Source organism: Lolium perenne, chromosome 4 (assembly GCF_019359855.2).
Source record: "Lolium perenne isolate Kyuss_39 chromosome 4, Kyuss_2.0, whole genome shotgun sequence".
Taxonomy (NCBI): domain Eukaryota; kingdom Viridiplantae; phylum Streptophyta; class Magnoliopsida; order Poales; family Poaceae; genus Lolium; species Lolium perenne.
The window spans coordinates 139,526,832-139,547,993 of record NC_067247.2 but is presented as its reverse complement, the minus strand read 5'-3'; the positions used below and the strand labels follow the sequence as shown (position 1 = coordinate 139,547,993).

At 49.1% G+C, this 21,162-nt stretch overlaps 1 pseudogene; it reads left to right on the top strand.

Moving 5' to 3' along the window:
* The first annotated feature begins 932 nt into the window (after window positions 1-932).
* Window positions 933-19,230, top strand: LOC127347234 (uncharacterized; annotated as a pseudogene).
* Window positions 19,231-21,162: the final 1,932 nt, after the last annotated feature.

Here is a 21,162-nt window from a genome sequence, read left to right as displayed (position 1 = left end):
TGCCTCAGAACGGTTTTGTCTTGACGTCGAAGAGAGTTAAATGTAGCGGGCTGCTTGGCTGGTAAATCTAAGTCCGACGAGGAGTCTCAACGAACACAGATGGCAACCAATCTTTCTTTTTTTGTGAAAGAGATGACAACCAATCTAACCCAGATCAGATGCTATGTTTTGCTTCATTTTAGCTGGCACATTCACACTCTCTGGTGAATATATAAATAATAATCATAATTATAATTTCCTAATCACAAAATATCGTTTGAACTTAAATCAAGCATTCATTCTAGAAAAAGAAAACAAAACTTAGTCCAACACTTGCTTCTCTCAGTTCATAAATGAATAACAACGCTTCTCTGGCGGATGACAAACGAATCTCACGCACGACATACGACATATGTGTGTTCCATATAGTCCTCCTAACGGACAGGCAGTCATGGAGGCTTTGGCTTCATGCATCTATGACCCCATTTCCTTCAGAGCCGGCGTCGTTTCGCTGGTGGTGCCGACGGCAACAGGTAGAACCTCCCCTCCTCGATGGCCGTCTCCTCCTCAGTGTCTTCATTCTCCACCTCCTCAGCTTCGACCTCCTCAGCTTGAACCTCCTCAGTGTTCTGCATCTCCCCCTCCTCCTCAGAGGACGTCTCCAGCGATCGTATATCCGGCGCCATGTTGAGGATACATGGGCCGGGATTCTCCGGCGACATTGGCAGCGACAGCGTCAGTAGCGACCCGAGGCCGGAACCGGAGCCGGACGCTCTTGGGCCTGGCACCGTGGCAGTTGCCACCATTGGCTGGTGCTGCACCGGCTCCACCGCCAACGTGGGCACGATGGCACTACGGTCAGCCGCAGCAGTAGCGTTAGTGGGCGCTGTCTGGCCGGTGAAACGGCGTATCATCTCCATATGAACCACTCTGGGTTTTCGTACACGTATGCCATGGACAACCTGGGAGCCGGTGGCGGCGAGGGGGTGCGGTCCATGATGGGGACGTACGAACCACCTGCAAGCGATGCATATGTAAGTTTTAGTGTGAGGCGGCGCAAGTGATCACTGATCTGCAGGTGATGCATATGTAATCCGACGTGAGAACTAAATGCAATTGTAGATAATCCATGATAATGACTAGCTTAAACTCTTACGCATCAGTGGAGAAGGTAAATGTTAATTGTTTCTTGCTAGGCAAACCCTAAAGATTTTTTTTCGAGCATGTGCTACACTACTAATGTATTGTACACCAGCCAACAAACTGAAATGGACGCAACACTTTTAACAGTTTCACTCGAACACTGGGATTCTCATGCGGATTTTTGCAATAAAACACACTGTTAGGATTTAATTGAGATGCAATCCCTTCCATTTGGATGCAAAAAAATGCATTGGTTCGATTACTAAGTAGCACACATACGGACATATATATGTAAATCTGGTAAACCATTTCACATCACGTAGTGAAAGTATGCATAAGCTACTGCTTTCATATATCTTGACCTTTTGTTCGTTAAGTGACTTTAGTGAAATCAGATTGACTGGTCAAAGTTTTCCACGGTTAAAATTGTTTTTTTAGATAGATTTAAATTGTATTTGTGCTAACACATCGATTGGCTATGTGAGTTAGATCTACACTTGAACTTGATGCAAAAGGGAAAGATGTACACTTAAGCTAATGCCATTGATCTGTAGCTTTAACTAAACGATAGACTTAAGATCTATTGATACTTCTGTCTTAAAACGTGTACATGTTCTTGGCATGCAAAGGTTTAAAAACCTACTGGTGTCTCTATCGCCCCATGTTCGATCTAGTCCTGAAACTTGGCCTTATAAATTATAATACACAAAACCAACATAGTAAAAATCGGACGTCAGACCACATTGGTGGAGGTTGGAAGGAAACACAACAAAAGGAACTCGATCAGAGCACCTGAGATGGAAACTACACCAATCGAATCGTGTGTGCCTACATGGTCTGTACTTATACCAAGTGCATAGGACGACATGTGAGATCTACAGAAATGTGTCGGCCATTCGGAGTAGACTGGATCGCATTATCTCGAGCATATCGCTAAACGAGAAAATCACACGGGCAGGTAGAGAAAACATGAAAAATAAAACCTAGCTAATCATGTAAACAAGCAAGAACATTTCTCTGTAAGCAAAGGAAGGAACAACAGGTAGACGTATAGGCAGAGAGCAGAAACTAACTGACCTTGGCAATGGAGGATTGGAGGCAGGGAGAGATAGAGAGCGGGTTGTCCAGACTTTGCTCAAACACACAGCCTCCTCTCCTCTGGTGGAATTTGTACATGAGGAGTGCAACTAGGAAGGAAAGAAATGCCGGCGGGATAAGAGAATTATTTCCCGCTTAGCTGTTAGGGCGAAAGAGGCAGGGTTTTAATGGATGTTTTTTTAACTGATTTCGTAGATGTTTTTGTTTTGTTTTTCTTTCTATAATAGTTTTCTCCTTGCTAGCTTTGACTCTGTTTTGGAAGAACGGCTATTTTTGGTTTCAAGCTAATGACGTAAAATAAGGACCGAGTCGAGTAGACTAAGGTTGGAGGAGGCCTGCTCCGGTGCTCCCCCCTAAACAAAGTTGAAGGGTCATAGTTGGTTTTTTTCCTGTGTGTTGGGTCCGCCAAAACATATATCCACCACATATATACCAATTTGTATTGGTACGGCATGTGTACGTCATATAAGAAAAGAAAGAAATCACATGACAAGTTAATGATCTCATCCGCCTAAATACCGCTCCACGTCGTGCATGCCTTGTTTTGAACAAACCGTAGATACGTACAAAAATAAGGTACAACACAATACGGACCATGCGGACCTGTACGGATGTACGGACGGTGGACCTATACTGAAATTACGATTATGTGCCCGCTTACAAACAAGTACGGAAAGATCTCCACCGTTGTTTTGTTTGACGTGCCTAAAAAAAATTAGGGGAGGAGCACCAGAGTAGCACTGACTTTGGAGAGCTTGCCTGGCCTTGATGTTGACCAATGTCAACAGGTACAAGTTTTTGCTCGAGAAGAGAATGTTGCATAGGTTGAGTTCTTAAGGGGGTGTGTAGGGGCCCAGACGGGAAGGCGATTTCATTCAGGATTTCGTGGTAGCATGTCTGCTCGTATTTGCATGTGGTTTTTGCATATTTTTTTCGGGGTGTGCATTTGGATTTGCAGTATTTCATGTATCCTAGTGCTCTCATTTGCATACATGCAGATGCAGGTATGCTCACTACATAATTAACGAAAATATCTATATTTATCCTAATCTACATATTGACGCGTCAATGACAAAGGCATACTTCCACAATGTGTAGCTAACATAACATGGGGACGAAAAGGTTATCTTTCATTACAATTTACATGTAGCATTGTCATAAACTAAAAAATATCTTCCCCGTTATGGAAAAAAATGTAAGAGAAAACGTCATCATGGTGAGATGAATGGCATAACACAAATCGTAAAATGAGTTAAAATCATCTACTGGCCAATCTCCATGGGAGAAGAAAAAACTCATTGTTGTTCTACTCTCGTATAATGCAGACAAAAGCACATACCGTGAAAACGCGATAAGGCTTATAACCGACAGGCCATCTCCAACGCCGATTTTTTTAAATACCATATTTAGCATTGCCTCCATGGATAAAATATAGCAAATAATACACTCAAAATGATAAAAATCATAGTTAAAACACAAGCATCTAAATCACATTTTCTAAGCTAAAATGATTTTCTTCTTCTTGAGCCATGCCCAGTGAGATGGATCCACATCTTTGGTCAAGGGGGCATCATGATCCTAGACTCCTCGTTGAGCAGGGAAATCTCCAACTCCTTTCACTTGTTATCCACCTCCTTCGCGGCCGCAGGGGCATTGATCTTTTCAATCTCAAACTTCTTGGTTTGTGTCTCGTAGTAGTTCTTGATGGCAAGAAGCGTCTTGATCGACTCCATCATCGCTAGCGGGGAGGCATCTCACTTGGCATCCGCCTTTGAGCTGGTCCGCCCCCTCAGCCTCTTCAGCGGTGCACTTGGAGCCTCAGCATCACATCAATTACATTGGACTCTCCGGGGTTGTCGGCGTCATAGGATGCATATAGACCATGCCACTTGGGGAAATACTTGAGCGCCCTCCAACAATGGACCAAGTTGAAGTTATTTGGCTTGTTGGCCGTCTTGAATAAGCGCAAAGATTGGGTCATCATGTCAGCAACACCAAGGAAAATCACATTACGCTTCTTTATCTTGTCGTAGGCGGCATTAAACTTGGTGGTTTGCTCTTGGATCCCCGCAGACTTTTTCGTCAGCGAGTCCTCACTCCGGTCGCTCACAAAAGGGGTATCGCCCCAATTCTATTTTTCGATAAAGATCGCCCAGATTCTTGTCCTCATGGAAGTAGAAAACCTCTCATCCATCTAAGTCTTTAGTACCGGTTCCCTTACGAACCGGTACTAAAGGCGGCATTAATACCGGTTCCGTGCGTGGGACATCAATACCGGTTCGTTATGGACCTTTAATACCGGTTCGTAACACGAACCGGTATTAAAGGGTTTGAGCCCGGTTTCCAGGCGGTGGTGGGGCCAGGGTTGCACCTTTAGTACCGGTTCGTGTAAGGAACCGGTACTAAAGGGTCTGTGCCCTATATCAGCGCGCAGCCGCGCGCCCGACCCCCTGCATATCTCATTCTCCCTTCTCCTCCTCTCACATTTCCAAATATTTTGCACTTCTCACACTCCAATAATCTTCATTTTTCTCCACCATTTTAACAAGATTAATGGCATACATCTATCCAAGGGTTAGCAATATCATCCTTCCTTCCGGCGTTCCTAATTTAGCTCAGTTCTTTGGTAGTTTTAACTCGTACTACTTTTGTAGTGCAAGCAAGGTGTTCGATGAAATGCCTAAGTTAGTGGTTTTATTTTTTTATATGCAATTTGAGCAGAAATTATGGTATGTTTTGTAGGTTTTAATTAGTATCATCCCCGTCCTTACCGCTGTCGATCGCCAGCGTCGTCCCCTAGCCGGCACGGTACCACCTCGGTGAGCCCCTCTTCTTTTTTATAAAAAACAATTAGTTTTATGTGATGAACTTGAATATTAATTAAGTTGGTCACTCATATATCCATGATGTTGTGTATTTAATGATTTTTGATATACATATAAAATGCAGATGAGTCGACAATGGATGTACGGTGACCAGTGCCATCCCGAGTTCATTAATGGCATGCATTATTTTCTCAACGTGGCTGAGGCAAACAGGAGGTCGAATGGTTTCATGTATTGTCCATGTAGTTCCTGTAAGAATATGAAGGATTACTCTACCTCGAAGACCCTTCACGTCCACCTGCTGGAGAACGGTTTCATGCCCAGCTATAATTGTTGGACCAAGCACGGAGAAAAAGAGGTTATATTGGAAGACAACGAAGAAGAAGAGGATAGTGACAACTATCCCTTATTCACTGAAGATGGTGGTAGTAGAATGGGGGAAGACGAAGCTGAAGAAGAGCACATTTTCGATGAGCCGATTTTTGATGACCCGGATGACGATTTGGGTCGGGCCATTCTTGATGCGAAGATGAACTGCGGAAATGAAAAGGAGAGGTTGAAGTTGGAGAAAATGTTAGAGGATCACAACAAACTGTTGTACCCAAATTGCGAAAATGGTCAGAAAAAGCTGGGTACCACGCTGGAATTGCTGCAGTGGAAGGCAGAGAATGGTACTTCTGACAAGGGATTTGAAAAGTTGCTGAAAATAATAAAGAAGATGCTTCCAGGGGAGAACGTGTTGCCCTCTAGCACGTACGAAGCAAAGAAGGTTGTCTGCCCTCTAGGATTAGAGGTGCAGAAGATACATGCATGCATCAATGACTGCATCCTCTACCGCGGGGAGTACAAGAATTTGAATGCATGCCCGGTATGTAGTGCATTGAGGTATAAGATCAGGCGAGATGACCCTGGCGATGTTGAGGGTGAGTCCACCCCCAGGAAGAGGGTTCCTGCGAAGGTGATGTGGTATGCTCCTATAATACCACGGTTGAAACGTTTGTTCCAGAACAAAGAGCATGCCAAGTTGTTGCGATGGCACAAAGAGGACCGTAAGAAAGATGTGATGCTGAGACACCCCGCTGACGGGTCGCAGTGGAGAAAAATCGACAGAGAGTTCAAGTCATTTTCAGATGACGCAAGGAACTTAAGATTTGGTCTAAGTACATATGGCTTTAATCCTTTCGGGGAGCAGAGCTCCAGTCATAGCACCTGGCCAGTGACTCTATGTATCTATAACCTTCCTCCTTGGTTGTGCATGAAGCGGAAGTTCATTATGATGCCAGTGCTCATCTAGGGCCCGAAGCAACCCGGCAACGACATTGATGTGTACCTGAGGCCATTGGTTGAAGAACTTTTAGAGTTGTGGCGTGACGAAGGTGTACCTGTGTGGGATGAGCACGAATAAAAGGAATTTAACCTACGAGCGTTGTTATTTGTAACCATCAATGATTGGCCTGCTCTTGGTAACATTTCAGGGCAGTCAAACAAGGGATACAATGCATGCACACACTGTTTAGGTGAGACCAGCGGTAATTATTTGGGAAACAAGAATGTGTACAGGGCATCGTCGATTTCTTCCAAAACAACATCACGTAAGAAAGAGAGGAAAGCATTTCGGAGGTGAGGCGGATAACCGAACGAAGCCTACCCGCCCTCGGGGAAGTTATATATGATATGCTCAAGGATTTAAAAGTGATCTTTGGAAAGGGTCCCGGCGGACAATCTGTTCCGCATGATGTTGACGGACACGTACCCATGTGGAAGAAGAAGTCGATATTTTGGGAGCTACCCTACTGGAAATTCTTAGAGGTTCACTCTGCAATCGACGTGATGCACGTGACGAAAAATCTTTGCGTGAACCTGCTAAACTTCTTGGGCGTGTATGGGAAGACAAAAGATACACCGGACGCACGGCAGGACCAGCAAAGTATCCACGAAGGAAACAACCTGAATCCAGAGAAGTATCAAGGTCCTGCCAGCTACGCTCTTACCAAAGAGGAGAAGGAGATCTTTTTTGAAGTCCTGAGTAGCATCAAGGTCCCGTCTGGCTTCTCGTCGAATATAAAGGGAATAATAAACATGTCGTAGAAAAAGTTTCAAAACCAAAAGTCTCATGACTGCCACGTGATTATGACACAATTACTTCCGGTTGCATTGAGGGGGCTTCTGCCGGAAAATGTTCGAGTACCCATTGTGAAGCTATGTGCGTTCCTCAATGCAATTTCTCAGAAGGTGATCAATCCACTTACTCTACAAAATTTACAGAAGGATGTGGTCCAATGTCTAGTCAGCTTCGAGTTGGTGTTCCCACCATCCTTCTTCAATATTATGACACATCTCCTAGTTCACCTGGTCGAAGAGATTGGCGTTCTCGGTCCTGTATTTCTACACAACATGTTCCCCTTTGAGAGATTCATGGGAGTCTTAAAGAAGTACGTTCATAATCGTGCTAGGCCAGAAGGAAGCATCTCCAAGGGCTATGGAACAGAGGAGGTCATTGAGTTTTGTGTTGACTTTATTCCTGACCTTAAGCCGATCGGTGTTCCTGAATCGCGCTATGAGGGGAGACTGCGTGGAAAAGGCACGCTAGGAAAGAAATCAGCAACGTGTATGGACGGACATTCTTTCACTCAAGCACACTACACAGTTCTACATAATTCCATCTTGGTGGCTCCGTACAAAGAGGAACACAAGGAGATCTTACGCTCTAAATACCCGGAGCAACGTGAAGATTGGATTGATGGAGAACACATGAAGACTTTCGGCGGTTGGTTGCAAACACGTCTCATGAATGTCACCGATGACGAGCAGCTGTACTTGTTGGCCAAGCAACCATCTTCTACTATATCGACTTTTCAAGGGTACGAGATTAATGGGAACACATTTTACACTTTCGCCCAAGACAAAAAGAGCACCAACCAAAACAGTGGTGTCCGCTTTGATGCAGAAGATGGCAATGGGAACAAGGTCACATATTATGGGTACATAGAGGAGATATGGGAACTTGACTATGGACCTAATTTCAAGGTCCCTTTGTTCCGGTGCAAATGGTTCAACCTGAAAGACGGGGTACGAGTAGACCCGCGATGCGGAATGACTACAGTGGATTTCAAGAATCTAGGGTACGACACCGAACCATTCGTCCTAGCCAGTGAAGTGGCTCAGGTTTTTTATGTGAAGGATATGTCTAGCAAACCGAAGAAAAGAAAAGAAAGGCAAGAGGACACATCATACGATGAGCCAAAGCGGCACATAGTTCTTTCAGGAAAAAGAAACATCGTGGGAGTAGAGGACAAGACAGACATGTCAGAAGATTATAATAAGTTTGACGATATTCCACCCTTCAAGGTAAAAATTGACCCAAGCATCATCTTAAACAATGAAGATTGTCCATGGTTGCGTCGCAGCAAGAAGAAAGGGAAACGGACGAATAAAACTAAGAAGACTAGCTAGCTACATATAGGGATCATAACTTGTGTATCTCAATATGGAAATCACTTTTGTGTAATGATGTTACTGTATGTAAGATATTAACAATGGAGATGGTTGGCTTGTTTTACTAGTTAAGTAGCTTTCACGGGCTTGCAGGGAAATTTTTCCGAGGCGGAACTTCCGAATATGCCATATATAGGGCATGTGCACCAAGGGCATATTCGAGAAGTTCCGCCACGGGAGATTTCCCAACCCTTTCCGCAACATTGTTAGAGGAGATGGAGTCTTCCACGGGCTTGCAGGAAAAAAATTCCGAGGCGGAACTTCCGAAGATGCCATAGGGCGTGTGCACCAAGGGCATCTTCGACAAGTTCCGCCACGGGAGATTTCCCAACCCTTTCCCAACATTGTTAGAGGAGATGGAGTCTTCCACGGGCTTGCAGGGAAATTTTTCCGAGGCGTCCTTATCCCACCGACAGGGCATCGTGCGCTACATACTTTATCTCATCGAGCAGGGCGTCCTTATCCTGCCGACAGCTTTAGTACCGGGTGCACCCACCAACCGGTACTAAAGGTTACCCACGCGTCCTTATCCCACCGATAGGGCGTCGTGCGCTACATACTTTATCTCATCGAGCAGGGCGTCCTTATCCTGCCGACAGCTTTAGTACCAGTTGCACCCACCATCCGGTACTAAAGGTTTGCCTCTGTCTTCCCGCCTATTTTCTTCCCGCGCTTTCCACCGGTTCCCGCCTCTGTCTTCCCGCCATTTTTTCACTATATATATGTAGGCTTGGCCACCATTTACATATCACATCTAGACTCATATCTGCAAACCACATCATTCTCTCCCATGGCTTCCATCGCATCTCTAACCCCCCAGGAGGCGGAGGCGCTTTGCGCCTCGAACTACCCCTGCCCGCCGGGCTACCGCGTCCCGACCGGCTGGTTGCTAAGCGTCGGAGGCGTACCGGTCCCTCCAGTCCCTCTAGGTGTGGCGCGCGAGATGGCCATCACGAACCACTACTACTTTGAGCTCACGCCAGAGCAGCGGAGGAATCCCCAGTGGCATCCCGACTACAGCCCGACTTGGGAAAGCTTCTTCATCAATCGGCGTGAGAGGGCGCTTGCCAGGCACGAGGAGGGCGGCCCGCCTCCTCCGAACTTCAACGAGGCTGGCCGTCGGCTGTGGTGGTGCGGCCGGACTCTCCAGGGCGTCATGGCCTACCGTGGCCCCCGCCTGCGCTACCCTCAGTCCCAACCCACGCGTGCTCACCCGCCGACGTTCGAGTACCGCAACCCCGATGCCAGCGACGATGATGATGGTGACTACGACGACTACAGTGGCGACTACTACAGGGCTAGGCACGAGTATGACTGAATGACTCCAACAGTAGAATTTGGCCATGTATCTTTAATTTTCAGTTAAGCTATGTACTTTTGTTATCACCAGAATTTGACCGAGTCAGAGGTGGGCCACGATTGAGAAAGACTTGAAGATATACATGGAAGGGAAAAACAAGAATTGGCCTTATACACGAAATTGGGCTGAATTGCCCATTGTATCTGTAATATAGTAGATTGTATCTTTAGATTAAAAGTTAGAGTTTTACTCGTGTACGGTTAGGTGCACGTCCGAATTAGAAAGTCCGCTGGACTATAAATATGTATCTAGGGTTTATGGAATAAACAACAACACAACGTTCACCCCAAAAACAAACCAATCTCGGCGCATCGCCAACTCCTTCGTCTCGAGGGTTTCAATCAGGTAAGCGACATGCTGCCTAGATCGCATCTTGCGATCTAGGCAGCACAAGCTCCACGTTGTTCATGCGTTGCCCGTACTGAAGCGTCTTTGATGGCGGGCAACGTAGTTATCATAGATGTGTTAGGGTTAGCATAGTTCTTCGTATAACATGCTTACGTAGTGCAACCCTTGCATGTCTAGCCGCCCTCACGCCTATCTCAGGTGTGGGGGCGGCACCCTGCTTGTTCTTTATTTAGTAGATCTGATCCGTTACGATTGCTCCTTGTTATGCAAGGATTAGTTTAATATCTGCAATAGTTAGGCCTTACAAAGGGGGGGAGGATCCAGTGGCACGTAGGGTGGCGTTCGCAAGTCCTAAACAGGATGTTCCGCGGATCAACATCATTGTTGGTTCTTTGGCCTTGTTTAGGATCGGCTTATGAGCACCGTGCGTGGCCGCGAGGCCCAACCTGGAGTAGGATGATCCGATTATGCGGTGAAAACCCTAAATCGTCGTAGATCTCATTAGCTTTATCTTGATCAAGCAGGATCACCAAGTATTCGTGCACCCCGTACGAATCATGGGTGGATCGGCTCTTTGAGCCGATTCACAGGATAACCTGAGAGCCGATCGAGGCTCGTATTTAATGTTTACGTGTATGCCATGCAGGAACTAAGCGAGGCATCCCCATCACCTTCCTGACCAGGTATAGGTCAGGTGGCACGCCCTTGCACTTCGCATCGCCGCGTGTGACCAGAAGAGCATTGCGGGCCGTCGCTCGGAGGGGTCTCAGCCAGCCGCAGCTCTAGGCTCTTCCCGGCTCTACCGTGTTGACAGGCCGCTGCCCGCCGGTGGGTTTTGGCGATCAACACATTCTGGCACGCCCGGTGGGACTATCATCTACATCAACCACATCGCCATCTACATCTGAGATGGCGGCGGACGGCACGCCAGTCACCTACGAGGAGCTGCCTGACGAGCTCAAGAAGAGATATGACGAGATCAAGGTCACCCTCGAAGCCGACCTCATCGGCTCTTTTCAGAGAACCCGTTCCCATGGCATCAGATGGAAGGGATTCTCACCGCAAGGTGCACTCGATGGGATAGATCTCTCTGCCCCGTCGGAGGAACGCACCAGGGGCCTACGGCAGGAGATCAACTACTTGGTGGCTCACTCGCTACACCGCCACTCTGAAAACTTGGTCAACGTGTTGGAGCGTCTTGCTCTGCGCGTGATCCAGGAGATCATGAGCCACCAGTACTCGCCGTCAGGACTAGCTCTCGGGACGCATCAAGGAGAGTTGCCACTCCAGTCCCGTCCACCGCTGCCATATGCATTGGCAGCACCACCTGAAGTGCCGGCTACACCGGCATTCGTCGTCTACAAGATCGGTGGTGACCCTAGTGACTACCAGTTCTTGGCTGAGGCGCCTAAGGAGATCCCTCAAGGATACGCGTGCACGTATGTGCCAGATTGTGGCAACTGGGCACTCTCAAACCAGGCCACAGCGTCAGGGACTCCGGCGCAGACAGGAGGGACGTCAGCGACAGAGCTTGAGAAGCAGACGTGGCTAACTAAGTACGCCACCCCGACGAAACTCCAGAGCCCAGCTCCTGCAGTTGGCTCAGAGCTGGAAAAGCAAACATGGCTGGCTAAGTACGCCACCCCGGCGAATCTTCAGAGTGCATCTCCTGCAGCCAGCACGGCGGATCAGATCAGTACCATACTGAGAGACCAGTTCGGCATTATGCCGAAAAGGAGGGCAATCGGCTATTCCAAGCCGTACCCCGACGAGTACGAGATGATCCCGCTGCCACCTAAATATCGGCTCCCTGACTTCTCCAAATTCAGTGGATCAGATGGCTCCAGCTCCATCGAGCACATCGGCCGATATTTGGCGCAACTAGGACCGGCTTCAGTGTCGGATCAGCTACGCGTGAGGCTCTTTTCACAGTCCCTCACGGGATCGGCTTTTGGATTGGTATACCTCTTTGCCAGCAAACTCCATCTAGTCTTGGAAGCAATTGGAAGAACAGTTCCATATGCAATATCATTCAGAAGCTTCCGAGTCTAGCATTGCCGATCTAGCACAACTACGCCAGAAGCGCGGGGAAACGGTGATAGAGTACATCCAGCGCTTCAGGAATCTTAGGAACCGATGTTATTCGGTTCGTATAACTGAAAAGGAAGCAGTCGAGTTGGCAGTAGCTGGCCTTGCAACACAGCTCAAGGACATGGCCTCCCAAGCAGATTATCCCTCGCTGGCGCACATGGTTCAGAAACTATCAGCATATGAACAGCGCCACCCAGACCTGTACCAAGACAAGTTCAAGCGTGCAGTAGTCATGGTCGATACAGAGGAAGGTGAAGTGCCTGCGGGAGACCAAGAAGTAGCAGTGGCTGAATGGACTCGGGGAGGAACCCCTGTGTCCTGCAAATGGGTAAAGCCACCAGGGCCGCCCAGGGGATTTGATTTTGACGTGACCAAGACTGAACAAATCTTCGACCTCCTGCTCAAGGAGAAACAGTTGACGATTCCTGAAGGTCTCAAGTTCCCTACGGCGCAAGAGCTAAACGGAAAGCCATACTGCAAGTTCCACAACTCGTTTTCCCATGCCACCAACGACTGCAGGGTGTGGCGTCAGCACATCCAAGCGGCGATAGAGAAGGGGCGTTTAATTTTCAACCAGTACGCCATGAAGGTAGACACCCAGCCCTTCCCCGCCGTTAACATGGTAGAAGTCATCTACCACAGGGGTTGCCAGCCAGGTCCCACGTTCAGCATCAACATGGTAGGACCTGGGAACCACTCTGGCAAAGATGGAGATGAGGGCAGCTGCTCTCATAGCAAGGACACAGAGGAGGCCGCTCCACGCGATCGGCTCCATCATGATGGCAAGCGCTACGTCACGGAGGGCGAAGTGAAGAACATAAGATATCAACGACCTCTCTCTGATCACCTCCTCAACAAATATGTGAGACAGTATGACCAACGCCGACGGTCCAACTATGATGATGAAGGAGATCGTCTGGCTAGAGAAGCCAGAAGACATCGTCGGCAGGATCGCGATGAGGAGGTGGACGCGCGCCGTGGCACGGACACATCTAGGGAGCATGATGACAACGCCGGACACTGGGACTGCCCTTTCTTCGGACATCGCTGGGATTCGGGAATGAGCCGATTGCCCACAATCGGCAATTGCCTGTAATGCAACAAGAAGAAGAAGGAGGCAGCCAACGTGTCTGTGTTTGAGCGCTTAGGGCCTCTCCCACCACCAAGCAAACGTGCTTTGAGTCACTTCGTTGGGCAGATCTTGAGGATTCCGAAGACGAAGGACTAGAAGAAGAAGAAGACAGTGCCACCGTCCAAGGTGGTGCCACGACGGACTCAGCCGTTCACAAAAGCGCAGGTTCAACGTTTGCGCGGCCTGGAGGAAGCCGAAAGGTTATACCTGCATACGCTAAGGAAGGCACGGCCTGATCTGGCTGCGAAGGTTCAGCGAGCCCTGGATGAAGAGGGTCGTCCACGGAAAATGGAGTGGCGCCCCAAACAAAGGAGAGCCGATGATGAAACATCGGCTGGAACGAACATGGTGTTCATCCTCCCTTCGAGTTCGGTGCCCCGGGGTTAGATGAGACATCCGTGGCACAACTTGGCTGTGCCCACGGCCGGTTATCTTTGAGAAGCCACGAGATAAGAGCTACAGGCATCTGAAGGCCCTATACTTACGAGGATATATCGATGGGAGGCCTGTGAATAAGATGCTAGTGGACACCGGAGCGGCAGTTAACATCATGCCGTACTCTATGCTACGTCGGCTAGGACGCTCTAGCTCGGATCTAATCAAGACCAACGTAACATTGAGCGATTTCAACGGCCAAGCGTCTGAGGCACAAGGAGTTCTGAACGTGGATCTGACCGTAGGAAGGAAAACTATCCCTACAACGTTCTTCATCGTCGATAGCACGAGCAGTTATGCTTTGTCTTTGCTGGGAAGAGATTGGATCCACGCCAATCGCTGTATTCCCTCCACGATGCACCAATGCATAATACAGTGGGATGGAGATGAGGTAGAGGTCGTCCAAGCTGACGACTCAGCCGAAGTTTCAACGGCTGGCATGAACGCATGGGAAGCAGCAGGCCAAGAACCCCTCTCAGGCATCAACTTGGACGATTGCGAGCGTATTGATGTGACAAAGGGAAGGGTTAAGCTGGTTTTATCCACTGGCCTGACCATGTAGTCGAAGCAAAGCGACGTGCAACTTGGTGAGGCTGATCCTTGTGATCGGCCCCAAAGGTCTATGAAGGGACATTACGGAACCTTCAGTCAGCGCTCCAATCATTATGGAGGCCGATCCCAGCAATCGGCCAAAATTATCCTCACCACATGTTACGCTTGTGTTCACCTTTGACCCTATCAAGAGCCGACGTGCGAATTACGTAGCCGATATCTGCCATTCTTTAACAGATTCGGCTCGGGGGGCACCTAAATACGGGAACAGATGCAGGGGTACATGAACAAGATGCAGGGGTACATGTGTGCAATGAATACTGGGGGCTGATAGGAGAAAATCGGCCAGTAAAAAAAAAAAATTTACAGCCGATGCAAGGGCATCGACTTTAGAATTGAGACTTTAGAATTGAGAGGCAGCCGATGCGCAGCCATCGACTTTAGTGGATTTATGCAATTTTTATCGAGTCTCCACCAGATCCAGGCTAACGGTGGTACCTTCTGTTGCCTCGAGTGAGTAAAACAATGGAAACTTCTTCACTACTTCGAGCCGATCCGGGTTCTGAACCTCTTTGTCAAGGATTTCCAATCTTTGGGGCTAGTTCAGCTGAAATGGAAGATTATCGGCTGTTGGAGGAAGAAAGAGGATCGGCTGTGGCGCATTCTCTGACATTCTCGCCCCGAGTAAGGCTCGGGGGGCAGCAGGCTCGAGTAAGACTCGGGGGGCAACAGGCCTAGTGGATACTCTGTTTAAAGAGCCGATGGGGATGCCATCGGCTGATTTTTCATTGCAGCCTCCTTCACAGATGATGAGTATTAAAAAGGACCATTGGTTTTGGTTGGAAGAATTCCAAGGTTTTCCTGAAGATTCTGCATTATCCGCGTAATTAGAAAAAAATCATCGATTGAAGAAGGAAGGGACGAATTTCAAGGACCGATGCGTTGTTATCGGTTTATTACGCATTGGCAAAGGGGGCGAATCGGCAAGGTCGGTAGAAGAGGGAATCGGCTAAATTGAACTAAGAAGAAATCGGCAAAATCAAATTGGGGAAGAGATCTTCATTAATAGGCAAGATTTCTTACATGAAGAGCTGATTGCTCTCAAAAGGAAACACCAGGGGATACATTGCCCCATCTACTACTACTGGCCCTATTCTAGAGGTCCTATCTATGGGCCATCACTACTCTCGTCGTCGCCGTCGTCGCCGCTATCGGCGCTGCTCCCGGCGGGCTCGTCGTCGCTCCAATGGCCGCCGACCGGGCCCTCGTTGTCTTCATCTTCTTCGTCAGCGTCGTCCTCGTCGCTGTCGGTCGCTTCGATTGCCCGGCCAAGGGCAGAACCGCTTGGCCGGCGGCTCGTCGGAGGAGCTCTCTCGTCGTCGTCCTCCTCCTCCTCTTCCTGCTCCTCCTCCTCCGCGGAAGAGGTGAAGTCGTCGGAGAAGCTGTCGTCATCGCTCTCCTCCTCCGTTTCCCCAACGGCGAGGAAGCGGAGGTCGCTCTCCCCGTCGGTCAGGGACTTGTCGTCCTCGGACCAGATGGAGAAGTCGTGGCTAGACTCCTCCCCGGCTGCAATGGCGCGGCGGGTGTTGGCCGCGTGGTTCTCCGCCGGGTTGTACTCCGGCGTCGGCTTGCGGGACGTGGAGGACTGGCTGGCAAGATCCGATGGGGCAGAGGAGGAGGAAGACATGGTGGCGCAGGAGGGCTCTTGGAGTGCTAATGCGAAGGGGATGCGAGAGGAGAACTGTTCGTGGCGGTTAAATAAAAGGGGATATAGTGGAAATTCAATGCCACGGCAGTTTCCGAGGAAGTGGTGCCACGCGGAGAAGTTGAGAAGGCAAGGCATCATGATACCGCAACGGTTCCGCCACGACATGACCCGACGAAGGAAAACGAGTGATTTTGGAATTACCAATTCCAAAACCAGGGGGCATGTGTTATCACCAGAATTTGACCGAGTCAGAGGTGGGCCACGATTGAGAAAGACTTGAAGATATACATGGAAGGGAAAAACAAGAATTGGCCTTATACACGAAATTGGGCTGAATTGCCCATTGTATCTGTAATATAGTAGATCGTATCTTTAGATTAAAAGTTAGAGTTTTACTCGTGTACGGTTAGGTGCACGTCCGAATTAGAAAGTCCGCTGGACTATAAATATGTATCTAGGGTTTATGGAATAAACAACAACACAACGTTCACCCCAAAAACAAACCAATCTCGGCGCATCGCCAACTCCTTCGTCTCGAGGGTTTCAATCAGGTAAGCGACATGCTGCCTAGATCGCATCTTGCGATCTAGGCAGCACAAGCTCCACGTTGTTCATGCGTTGCCCGTACTGAAGCGTCTTTGATGGCGGGCAACGTAGTTATCATAGATGTGTTAGGGTTAGCATAGTTCTTCGTATAACATGCTTACGTAGTGCAACCCTTGCATGTCTAGCCGCCCTCACGCCTATCTCAGTGTGGGCGGCACCCTGCTTGTTCTTTATTTAGTAGATCTGATCCGTTACGATTGCTCCTTGTTATGCAAGGATTAGTTTAATATCTGCAATAGTTAGGCCTTACAAAGGGGGGGAGGATCCAGTGGCACGTAGGGTGGCGTTCGCAAGTCCTAAACAGGATGTTCCGCGGATCAACATCATTGTTGGTTCTTTGGCCTTGTTTAGGATCGGCTTATGAGCACCGTGCGTGGCCGCGAGGCCCAACCTGGAGTAGGATGATCCGATTATGCGGTGAAAACCCTAAATCGTCGTAGATCTCATTAGCTTTATCTTGATCAAGCAGGATCACCAAGTATTCGTGCACCCCGTACGAATCATGGGTGGATCGGCTCTTTGAGCCGATTCACAGGATAACCTGAGAGCCGATCGAGGCTCGTATTTAATGTTTACGTGTATGCCATGCAGGAACTAAGCGAGGCATCCCCATCACCTTCCTGACCAGGTATAGGTCAGGTGGCACGCCCTTGCACTTCGCATCGCCGCGTGTGACCAGAAGAGCATTGCGGGCCGTCGCTCGGAGGGGTCTCAGCCAGCCGCAGCTCTAGGCTCTTCCCGGCTCTACCGTGTTGACAGGCCGCTGCCCGCCGGTGGGTTTTGGCGATCAACAACTTTTAATTCGAGTTCACTCGTAATAAAATTTTATTCCCGCCCTTTCTTTCCCGCCTTTTTTCGCCCACGTGCGTCGTCGTGGCGCGGACGGCGTCGTGGCGGGAGTAAAGAAAACAAATAGAAAAGAAATATAAAAGAAAAGGAAAGAAAAGAAATAGAAAAGAAACAGAAAAGTAAAAAAGAAACAGAAAAGAAAAGGAAAGAAAAAAATAGAAAAGAAAAAGAAAAGCAATAGAAAATAATAAAAAGAAAAGAAATAGAAAATAAAAGAAAAAGAAACAGAAAAGTAAAAAGAAACAGAAAAGTAAAAAAGAAATAGAAAAGAAAAGGAAAGATAAAAATAGAAAAGAAAAGAAAAGAAAAGAAAAAGAAACAGAAAAGTAAAAGTAAAAAGAAACAGAAAAGTAAAAAAGAAACAGAAAAGAAAACAGCAAAAAAAAAAAGAAAACAACAAAAGAAAAAGAAAACAAAAAAAATACCTTTGGTACCGGTTGGTATCACCAACCGGTACGAAAGGCCTTTCGTACCAGTTGGTGGTACCAACCGGTACCAAAGGGCTATCCTAGTAGGACTTAGCGGCGCGGGGCAAAATTTCCCCCATTCTTCTTCTTCTTCCGCGCGCCACCTCGCCGTTCGCACAGCCGTAGCCTCGCGCGCGACCTCGCCGTTCGCAGCCTCGCCGTCGCAGCCGCCATCGCAGCCGCCGTCGCAGCCGCCGTCGCCGCCGCAGGTAAGTCCTCCGCCCCCGGCCTTTTACTCCGCTCCCTCCGCTCGCCGATGCCGCCCTCGCCGACGCGCGCCCTCACCGAGGCCACTTTGCCGACGCCGCCTCGCCGAGCCTCGCCGACGCCGCCTCGCCGCAGACGCGACGCCCAGCTAGACGCCCGGAACGACCAGACGCGACGCCGCCTCGCCGTTGCCACCTGCTGAACGCCGACGCCCTTAGGGTGTTCGGTCAAATGCGGACGCCGCTGAAGGGCACGGCGTGGCCGCCGCCGCGTGCTCCCCCCGCCGCCCCCGCGCGACACGGTGCCCGATGACCGCCGCTGGCGCAGCTCAAGGTACTACGTCGGCTCCGCGCTGCTCTCCCGCACGCACCCGACCAAGCTCTGCTTCGAGGCCGTCTGCTTCGCCATCGACGGAGGGCACCCTCGCGCCTGGATCGCGTCCGTGGACGACGGCAAGTGCAGCTGGCGTGCGCTCCCGCGAGAAGAGGGCGTCCTGGTCGATTTCGACCCATATTGGTTCGAGGGACGCGTCGTGCACGCCGCCGGAAAGATCTACTGGCACAAGTATCGCGTCGGGGAGACGCCGGACGGGCGCGCGGCTCTGCATGGTGACCGACGCCGAGGAGGGGCTGCAGCTCTGGGTGCGCGGGGACGGCAGGGGCAGCGACAATGGCTGGGTTCTGGCCGTGTTCTGCGACGACGCCGGTGTTCCTGACCTGCCCAGCGACCCGACGTACAGGACGCACGTCGTCTGGCCCAGCGACATGGACGCTGGCCGCACTGGGAAGGTGTTCATCAAGACGTGGGGATTCCGCCGCTTCTCCTTCCATATGGACACCGGCAACATAGAGCGGCTGTCGACCAAACGTGGCAAGGAATATGGCCAACCCATCTTCGCCTACTTCCTCTCATGGCCGTCACTAGCTGGCCCGTAGCGGCGACGCTCAGCCTCGACCTCGCTGGCCTCGGCCTGTGCTGGCCTCATCCTTGTTGGGGCCATGGAGTTGATGATGAGTTTGGCTAATTATGACTTTATTAGCTAGTAAGTAGAGAATTAGTACATACGAGACAATACTACACATACTAATACGAACGATGGCACCAGGAGATAGATACTACGTACCACGACGTAGTAGTTGACGGGGACCGAGAGGCCCCGTAGCTGGAAGGTGTCGCAGCAGATCCACTGGGCAGCCGAGGGGCCGGCGATGACGATGCAGGACCCGTCGGAGTTGAAGGAGAGGTGGGTGAGAGGAGATGGCGGAGGAGGGGTAGGTCTGATCCTTTCCCCGGCATCGCTAGAGACCATGGAGCCAGGGTTTCTAGGGAGGTTTTCCATAGTGGACGTCATACATGGCAACTAACCTAGGAGCTAGATTAGGTTTTATACTACTGCCGTTTCCTTTATATTTCTTCTGTATTTATATTGGGAAGTTTAGTGAACCCTTGCACACTCTTCTAATCTGTTATATATATGATCATGACATGATGAATGAAATACAATTTCTTTCTTAATTTTGTAGTGACATTGAGGTATGGAGGACGGCACCTTCGTCCGAGATGAGGAGGGGGAAGAAGCGGTGCAGAAATTGATCTATGAGAGTGCCCGTGGTCCGGAACCCGACGATGGAGATGACAACGAGTTCCAAGACTTTCTGAATGATTTTGGCGAGGGACTTGAGTCTGAACAAGTTAGAAAAGAGAATGAAGTGTCCATCACAAACTCCGGCGAGGTGTATATCTATGTATCAATTAGTCTGTGTTCATCCCTAGATGCATTCATTTATTTGTATTGCACTTATTAACGAATAATTTTTTGTTTTAGCCTTCTGGATCATCGAGCAAGTCTGTTAGAACAAAACGAGGCCCGACGTGGGTGCTAAAGGGCGAGGGCAGGTTAGCCCTCACGGCATTCAAGGATAATGGTGAACCAGTTCATCCCAAGGAGTTTTGCCGCAAATTTACAAGTCAAGCCGGAGTTATTGTTAGGGACCATGTACCGATCAGCATTCAAGAGTGGCATAAGCCGAAGAACCCGGAGAGTGGTGCTAGTTATGTCAACGACACGATGGAAAATTTTCTTTGGGACACGCTACTGACAAAGTTCAGCCTACCGGAAGACATGACGGAAGGCCAGAAGAATGAAGTCAAGGAATGGACATTGAAGAAGATGGCCATACAATTCCAGAGCTTCAAGAAAAATTTATGGGACAAATATAAGAATGAAGATCCAGTATTCGACGATAATCTAGTGAAGATAAAAGATCACTGGGCCGCATTTAAGGAGTATAAGAAATCGTCTACTTTTGTGTCCCGATCGAAGAAAAATACCGAAAATGCTGCAAAGAAGAAACTTCCGCATCATTTGGGGTCAAGTGGCTACAAGAGTGCCATTCCGAAGTGGACAGTGTTTGAGAATAAACTGATGGATGATGGAATCACTCCACAGACATGGGACTGGCCCGAACGGTCCAAGTTCTGGTTGTTCGCTCATGGGGAAGGGTTGGACCCAAAGACAGGGCTGATCGTTGCGAAGGGAAAATGGAAGGAAAAAATTGAGGCAATTGTACCGAAGCTTGTAGATGCAATTGAAAAGGTCAGAAAGGGAGAGTACATTCCCGATCGAGAGAATGACGAGCTGACACTCGATCTGGGGAACCCTGAACACGTTGGACGGGTACGAGCTCGCCCAGGTCTCACCATGAAGGAAGCGTGGCCGGACAGCGCTCACACTTATAGAAGCCGTTCGCGAAAGAAGAAGAAGGACGCCGACATTGTAACGGAATTGTTGACTAGGGTGGAGGCTCTTGAGAGAAATCAGAGGGCACCTGATCAGCCGCTGTTTCTACAGGATCCACAAGCCGATG